Genomic DNA, 9,318 nt, shown 5'->3' with positions numbered 1-9,318 from the left:
AGACTTAAATTTGCAATTTATATGATCTCATCTTAGTTCTTAGGCTGTGAAAGAATGTGTATTAGAAAAAAATCGTAACTCTACTAAACCCATTAAAGACCAAACAAAATCATTAGTCATTATTTAGAAAAAAATAATAATTATATTTAGTTTTTAAAGAAAAAATTGTTATAAGGTTCAAATTAAGAGATTATTTTTCTTTTTTTACTAAATAGATTTTACATAAAAAGATTACACTTATAACTTCTTTGAAATTTATCAAGTTTGATTAGAATATTAGAAATACAAAAAAAAAACAGGTATTAGTAATTAAAAAACAACTATAATATAAATCAATCATTTGAATGTGTCTCCTAATTCAAAAGATGATATGGTGCAAGTAATTTCTTTTACAGAGTATCAAAAAAATTTTTTACAGGAATTGGGTAAAAAAAGCTGACATTTCGCTAAATTTTGAACAATAAGTTGTAACTCGGAAGTGTTTTTTTAATTTCATTTTTTTAGATTACATCATTGCTTACTATGCAATTTAAAATTATATCTACAATTTTTAATAGAACTTAATTGTACCTCAAAATTCACCAAAAAATATGCTGGAATTAAAAAAAATCAACTTTATACTAAACTTAGTAAAAATATCAAAACTAAGTTGAATAGTTTATTTACAATAAAATTCAAAAGCCAAATAAATACTCTATATAAATTACTGTATTACTTAATAATGCTTTTATGACAAAGTAAATGACAAGTTTAATGTGACGCTAATAAGTTGTTTAGAATAGTTTTATCAAATTATATACATTACTTTTTGTTTAAAGATTAGACAATTTATCATGTCAATTAATTATTAATAAGAAAATAGTAGTTTGCAAAAGTTTTTTGTAGAATAACTTTGTAATTTTTTGATTTAAGGAAACACTTTAAAGAGGTAAGTAACAAATTTGCACAAAGGGATACTTTTGCACGAAGGGTCAATTTTGTACGGCGTCAATTTTGCACGATAAGTCACTTTTGCTCGGGTTTAAACTTTTTTTTTACTACCATTGTTACCCCTAACCCTTACCCTCGGTCGGTCGGTAACTTTTTTTCTTCTTTTTACTTTTTTATTTTTTATCTTTTTTATATTTTCCTTTTTTACTTTAATTTTTATTAATAACTTCTATTTGACTCTAATTTCTTTTTTGTTTGTACTATTAACTCTAACCCTTAACCTCGGTCGGTAACTTTTTTTCTTTTTTTTATAATTTATTGTTTTTTTTTGTTTTTTTTTTCTTCTTTTATTTCATATACATTTTATACTCTCGTGCAAAAACTACCTTTCGTACAAAAGTGACTCTTCGTGCAAAAGTTTCTTGGAACAAAAGTGACCACTCGTGCAAAAGGAAACTTCGTGCAAAAATGTCCTTTTGTGCAAAAGTGTCCCTTCTTGCATATTTGACCCTTCAACTAAAAATGTCTTCGTGCATATTTGACCCGTTTCCACTTTTAAGTGTTCGTAAGGATTAATAGATTAAAAAAACTTTTAGACATCTACTTTAAATTTTGAATTAACATGTTTTGGATTTTCGATGCAATAAAAATTGTTATATTTCATCTATTGTGATAAAAAACTTTAACTTCTTCAACTATGCTGTTTTATCATTTATTTTTAAATTTATTCTTCTTATTAACTTTATAAAATTAAACTTAATTAAATACAATTAGGTTTGTTCTATCTAGCAAAAATAAAATTACAGAAAAATATATATTTAGTAGTTATAAGAATAATTTGAAGTTTAAGTTTGTTGAATATAATAAAAAAATCGAAACTTAATAAGTTTTGGTCAATGGACCTGGTATATAGAAAGACCTTTCAATCATCGAGCTACTCAACATTTATTCAATTTATCTACTTTGAGGTAGATAAGAAAATGTGAGCTAAATAAACAACAACAAAAAAAGTATTTTTTATCATTACAAACTAATTATCTTATTGCTAAAAGCGAATGCAGTTTATACACAGTCTAATTTGAAATAGTCAAAATTTTTCAGTAAAAACTTGTGTCACTGTTTTTTTTTTTGATGAAAAATTTGCATAACTTATTGAACTAAACAATTTTTATTTAGTATGTTGCATTTTTTTTAATTATTGGTGTTATTTATTGTACTAATTATTTATGTCTATACTTTTAAACTTCTAGACGAGTCAACGCGATAACCATTTTATAAATTAGCTTTATGTTTTTCCCATGTTCCTTAGGTAAAGATTTGTCTTTATTTAGATACATAATATTTTATAAGCTTTCTTCAATCTTAATTAAGTATGCAAGCATTTAAATATAATGTAACAATTTTTAAGTAACTTAACTTCTAAAATGCACTGATTAAAATATTACTGTTAAATCTGTCGGTTGCGAAATCAAGGGGATTCTGAATGGCTAAAATGTTAACTCTATTTACTTAAAGTTTTTATTAATACTATTTTTTTTGTGATATCTTTGGGTGAGGTGTACTAGGGGTGACGTTTAAAATTTAAGGTAAAATGGGTAAGGATTAGGGGTTTTAATGTTACCAATGTACTGCTGTATTATAACCTTATCTCATTAACAAAATATTATGAATAAAAATATTTCTTATTCTAATACTGTAGCCCACTCTTTTTTAATGAATCAATATAATTTCTTTAACAATTTTAATGAGCGAACAAGTTGGCTAAAATTTTAAGATTCTTATTAATTGAGAAGCAAAAAGTATAGTCTAAAACAGTGCTTCTGAACCTTTTTCTAGTGGCGGAACCCTTTTCCAAAGTTCAACTTTTCCGCGGAACCCCTAATTTTAATTTTACATATAATGTTTAATTAAATAAATTTTTTTCTTTTTTAAATTTCGAAAGGCTTCGCAAAACCCCTGAGAGGCGTCGCGGAACCCCATTTCAGAAGCATTGGTCTAAAGTAGGGTTTCCTAAACTTTTTTCATAAGGCCCCTTTCAGAAAATTTAAATAGCTTGCTTCTCAGATAACAATATTTTTTAATTACCCTTAAATACGCTTAAGACCTTTTGTTTTTGCTTTTCACTATCAACTCCAGAAAATATATTGTAAATTTCAAATTATTTCCTTATGGCCCTTTTACTAATCGCAGCCTCCCTTTGGCCCCTTTGCAGCTTATGGCCCTCTAAATTTTTGAAATGGTCCACTTTAAAAAACCCTGGTCTAAAAGTAACGTTAGATACAATAGAAATTATTTCAATGTATTTTGGAAGGTTTTTAATTACGCAAACTTGTTTTTAATGATATTTTATAACAGATTGGGTATATTTTAAGTGCGCATGTCCTATTAAGACTAAATTTTATAAAACGCTGTTCTTTCTAGTTGTAAGTAATTACTTAAGTTTTTGTAAAAGCTGTATTTAAAGACCATTTGCAATGTAATATGAATATATTTTTGGTTACAAAAGTAAACGAAGTGTAAAACAGTTTTCAAGATTTGTATCTTGATTGTAGTAGGTGCATTATTTAGTGATCAACTATGTATTTATAATTTCAACAACTAATTTGAAAGTTTAATGCATAAGAAAATAACTTTTATAAATATTATGAGAAAATCTTTAAAGTACAAAAAAATTCAATTTTTTATTTTCTTTAAAAATGTCTAACTTTATATTACTAAATTTCACTTCTTTTCTATAGGTTGTTATACAAAAAAGGATATAAGTATTCAAATATTATTATAAACTTTTAAAACAAAAGTATTTTTTATATCGTTTTAAAGCTATTAAATAAAAAAAATTGTTTTTTTAAAACTGTGTAACTTAGTCCTTTTTTTCATTTTAGTAACAAAAGACAATGGTTTTGTATCAACATTTATTAAATAATAATGTGCAATGTAACATTTATTCATGGCAAAAGAATAATTTGTTAAGGCTAAGTTAATCTTTAATGAGCTGGAATATTCAGCAACTCAACATTTAAGAGTAATTTCGAAATAAAACAAAAAAATATGAATGTATGTGAAATTAGATTTCTACATAGTCTAGACATTATCAATTCTTTTTAATTGTTTTAACTTCTTATTGCGTAAAACCGCATTTTCAGTAACAAGACAATTTTCTGCAAAAACAAACACTTATTATAATTTAAGCAAAGTTCAACATTGCAGCAACGCTTGTTGTTAGAGAATATTTGAATTTTAGAACCTGCAGTAGCTTTTTGCTATGTAGCTGTATGTACACCCTTCGTTGCAGCATTTGTTTCGGACTGAGCGTCTGTTTCTTTTACTAAACATAAATTTAGATAAAACTTTTGAAAGGTTAAGCTCTTTACTTTTTGATCTAACAAAATAAAAATGAATAACAAAAAAACACTAAATAATTTATAAAATTATGAAAGCTCTTTTAACTCCAGTACACTTTAAGATTAAGATATTTTTATAGTATGTAAGATAAATTTATTTAATTTTTTTTGATGTTCAATTAATGTTTATTTATTTTAATTTTTAAACCAGAATTTAATGCACTTAACTAAATTTTATGAAACTTAATTTCATTTTAAGTAACCCTTTTATTTTAAACTTAAACTTAGTAACTCCATTGATATTAGATAAGTTTATATTTAAGGAATCTACAACATTCTCTGATGCTTTTTTTTTTCAAACAATTTTCAATTTAAATAAGCTGATATAACTTTTTTGTCAAAATTTTATGAAAAACACAAGTCATTTACAGATTTTACACTTAAGTTATTATAATAAATTTAACTCACTTTGCTTCAAAAACGCTTAATCTTGCTCGAGTTTCACTGCGTTTCACTAAAAAATAAAAGTAATGTAAACTAGTATTTTATTTAAATAATTGATAAATTTTAGTTATTTTGTTGCTTTCTATTCCGTGAATTATTTATTTTTTAATTAAAATCAAAATCTTTAAAGTCTAAATTTTTGTAGTAAATGTACTTTTTTGGTTGATTTAAAAGTTATCGTATAAAATTTGAAAAAAAAAATAATAAAACTGTTATTTCACTTTAAAATATTTAACCGACTTAGTTTTTAGGTATTTATTTATAATCATAGTTTATTACACAGTTAAAAAATTCTATATACCAATCAAAAAACGTATACTAGGAAAACTTGACCATTACTATCAATTTATTTACAGATCTAATAACACTATATTGGTCAGCAAAAGCACAAAATACACATCAATACATTAAATAGCAAATCAGTTTGATACTTTTAAATTGATCTTTATCTCTTATTTGTTTGTTAATATATAAATCGATCTTTTGTTATCTAGGACTAGTTTACCTATATTTTGAAAGTAGTGGTGAAATCTCACTGTACAAATTCTATGAATTGTTTTCGAAAGCTCATAGCCACACTGCTGAATTTTTTTTGAAGAATCATCAGCTATGCTAGGAGAAAATAAGAAAACAGCCAAACAGGTAAAAATAAACATAGATACTTTCATATTTTTATTTTTTATAAATATTACTGTAAAATTATTTTGAATTTTTAAGTTTTTACCCAAAATTTATATTATAAAAATATTCTTTAGCTTAATTCTCAATTGAATTCAAATCACTAGAAATATAATTAAAACATCACCATCGATTTACTTTTATACCACAATTTTTTTTTGTTTTATTAGATACCTCTCTCAAAAGTTGTACAACTCTGAGTTGTAAACATGTTTACTGTCAATGTTAAAAAACAACATTCTAAAATACAAGTTCAATTGTGCTTAAAGCATTGCAAATTCGATCAAAACAAGTATTCAGCTGTGTAAACAAGCAACCAGGTAAAATTAGGCGAGATTTAAAAAGTTCACCACTGGTTTAGAATTGGAATGTTTTCAGTACGCATAATTTCCAGTTCGGTTACTTTCAGTTACTAATACGAACCTTTTTAAATTTCTCAAAGGCATATAAGTTTAAATAATTTTTGTTTTTAACGCTTTTTATACTTTTTAGCAAACTCATTCAAACTTTTTTTTAATAAACAATAAACATAAAAGTATGTACGCGTTTTTAAAGCAAATTTGCTGACGTTTTTTACTTTACTGTTTATTGTTATCGAATACGTTTTTTTATACGTTTTATAAGAGCTCTAGTCATAAATGTTTTAAATGTAGTGATAAACTCATTTTAGTGTATTATAAGTTAACTTTACAACGTCATATAAAAATAGTTTAAACTTTACAATGTTGTTAAACTTCAATATTAAAAAAAATAAAGCTTTTGAACCAACCTTGAAAATTAATCATAGAATTTTTCATAAAACTTTTCAGTTTAGTTGCTTTTCAGTAGCGAAATGATAAAGTATGAAAAACCTAATAAGATTTAAGACTACAATAGAAAAGTTATAAAACAATTCGATAAGCTTTAAACAAAATTTTACTTTTCTTTTTACAGTGTATTAAATATAAACTTTTAATGCGAGTAAAAACATACACGTTTAGTTTTAGTTTTTAACTTTAATTTTTTAACAAGTATCTTTTGTTGTAACTTTAGATTCACCATTTTCAATTAAGTTAAAAAGATTTACATTATTTTTTGTGTGAAATACAAGTAAACAAGCTTATTAGTTAAAAACTTCTTTATGTGATTAAAAGAAATAAAAAGTTTCTAAATTTTTTTTAGTCTTAAACTTTTCACGTAATTATTTTTTTTTTTTATTATTAATGCTACAGATTCATACTTAAGTTATGGCTATAGTATTTTATTAAACAACGCGTTTTTAGTGTCAATCACTTAATAGTTTTAAAAATTAATTAACTAACATTAAATCTAAGATTTATTCTAAAGGTTCTTTTTTTTTTAAAGTTATTAAATTAACAAAGTTTTGTAAAAATGATATTGCATGAATTCATAAAAGTTTGCCTTTTTTAAGTTAACCACAATTTTTAAGAACCATCATTTGTTAGATTTAAGTTTGAAGGATACTATAAAGTTTTTTTTTTTTCAATGTTCTTTATTTCTAGTATGTATTTTATAGGGAACGGGTCAAATATGCACAAAGACATTTTTCCACGAAGGGTAAAACATGCACGAAGGGACATTTTTGCACGAAGGCACTTTTGCACGAGAGTAAAAATAAAAAATATATAAATAAAAACTTATTGACCAAGGGGAAGGTTTAGGGTAACAGTGATAGTAAAAATAAAAATTAAAAATTTACAAAAACAAAATTTTAAAAATAAAAATCAAAAATAAAAGTTAACTAATAAAAAAACAAAAAAGTTACCGACCGAGAATAAGGATTAGGGGTAACAGTGATAATAAAAAAATATAAAATATATACCTAATAAAAATTATTAATCTAAAAAAAATAAATTGATTCAGAAATAAATTACAAAAAACAAAAATAAAAACTTATCGACAGAGGGTAAGGGCTAGGGGTAATAGTGATAGTAAGAAAAGTTATAGTAAAAATTAAAGTTATAAATAAAAAATTTAGATTTTTTTTAACCCGTGCAAAAGTGTCTTCATGCAAAAGTGAACCTTCGTGCAAAAGTTTCTTCATACAAAAATATCCCTTCGTGCATATTTGACTCTTCGTGTAAAAGTGTCCCTTTGTGAATATTAGACTCCTTTCTGTTTTTATAAGAACAAAGATTAAAAAAGCATTAGTTTTTAAAATCTTGAAGCACCATTTGAAAACAACTTATAATAGATGATTACAAAATTTTTGCTTAAATTTAGTTAATTTACGTTAAACAATAAAAGTGTTTTGAGTTTTTCAAATACCTTTAACAAAAATTAACTTGTTTTTATAACTAAACGTATTAAAAAAAGACTACGACAAGAAAACATTTTACTAATAAATACAATAATTATAAAAATACTAGATAAAAAAAAATTTTAGATTCACTAAAAGTAGGACTATTAAAGACAAAAGTTTACAAAGTAAAATAAAAACAACAAGATGTATTATAAAAGTAAAAACTATTGACTTAGCATTCAGGTGGGCAACGTAAATAGTTAAAGGGCCGGATCCAAAAATAATTAGTCCTATGCGGGCCGGAGCATTTCAAGTTAGTGATTTACCGGAAACAGCTGGATCCTTTTTTAGATCAGGATCCTATTTTCAAAATATTATCCTGACCCGGTTAAATATTAGTTTTAGACAAAGATCCGGATCCGAATGGAAGCTAATTTGAAAAATATTTGGATCCGGCTGGATGCTAATTGATCGGGTATTTCAGAAATTTTAATCAATTTATTAATTACCAAGGTTCTTAAGTATGAAGTTTTATGTTTAAGCAAAAATATGTTAATTTTTATTAAGTATTCATAACTCTATATTTATTATAACTCTGGACCGAATTAATACTAGTTAGTCTTATTAAAACAATAATTTACTTACTAAAAGTTACTCGAGCCTAATATTTCAAGCTAAAACATTAAAAAACTGTTAACTATTAGAAATTATTTAACTTTGGCAATCCTTGGCTGGAATTTTCATTAATAATATTATTCAGAAGTTATCTAACATTATAATATTAAACTACTACCTTTTAATTTAAACAAACTAATAAAGATTCATTACATATTTTTGCACGTTTAAAAGAAACAAAACAGCAAATAATTCTGATCTAATAAACAGTTTTACTATAAAAAGCGAACAAAAAAATTAAAACATTTCGATAAACACTTAAGGTTAATCATATATTACAGTTGTTTAAATCTAATTGCGTGACGGCTTTGGAAAATCTTCAAGTACACTGGAATACCGATTAGGTTTGAAATTAGCTTATCATTGTTGATGTTTATGGTCGGAAATGTTTGTTTTTAAATGTATGAAGTCTCGAACAAAACAACTAGTTTCATGGTTATATCTTAAAGTTGACAAACTTTGGCTCGTTCAATAATACTTAAAATCTACTAAAATCAACGAAAATTATATGTTTGATTTAAATTTTCATACCAACATATTTAAAATACAGTTAAACCTATGTAACGCCTCTGGCTAAAAATTAAATTTAGCAAAAGAGTTTTCTCTAATTAGGGGTTTTTTATTAATTTGTTAACTTTGCCGCCTTTAGTTTTAAATGATGAGATTTGAAAAAGCTCAAGCTGAACTTCCTGGTGCTAAATTGTGAGTATTGTCATTAATCTAATTATTTTCTAGTTCCGTCTCTTAAATTGAAATTTCTAAATTAGTTAAATTGAAGTTAATTTTACTGTGGTTTGCATAAATTTGAATAAACTCTGCTGTTGATAAAATAAAATTGTAGTTAATTGTACTTTTGATTTTGCATAAACTTAAATAACTAAACTTTGGTGTTAATAGATCATTATATTGAAATTATCTGTAAATTGGTTATACAAAATTGAATAAATA

The 9,318-nt window shown here is 24.6% G+C and overlaps 1 long non-coding RNA gene across 1 annotated transcript; it reads right to left on the bottom strand.

The window, feature by feature from the left end:
• Positions 1-3,834: 3,834 nt before the first annotated feature.
• Positions 3,835-5,487, bottom strand: LOC145842662 (uncharacterized). The gene is made up of 3 exons (XR_014370203.1): positions 5,281-5,487; positions 4,740-4,785; positions 3,835-4,255 (listed from the first exon to the last, which is right to left on the bottom strand). It is a non-coding gene; the product is annotated as an uncharacterized LOC145842662 (long non-coding RNA).
• Between the last annotated feature and the right edge of the window lie 3,831 nt (positions 5,488-9,318).

The sequence above is a fragment of the Thalia democratica genome, chromosome 8 (genome assembly GCF_965202585.1).
Source record: "Thalia democratica chromosome 8, ktThaDemo2.hap1.1, whole genome shotgun sequence".
Lineage (NCBI taxonomy): Eukaryota > Metazoa > Chordata > Thaliacea > Salpida > Salpidae > Thalia > Thalia democratica.
The sequence above is the reverse complement of the archived record's forward strand: the minus strand, read 5'-3'. Positions and strand labels throughout refer to the sequence as shown.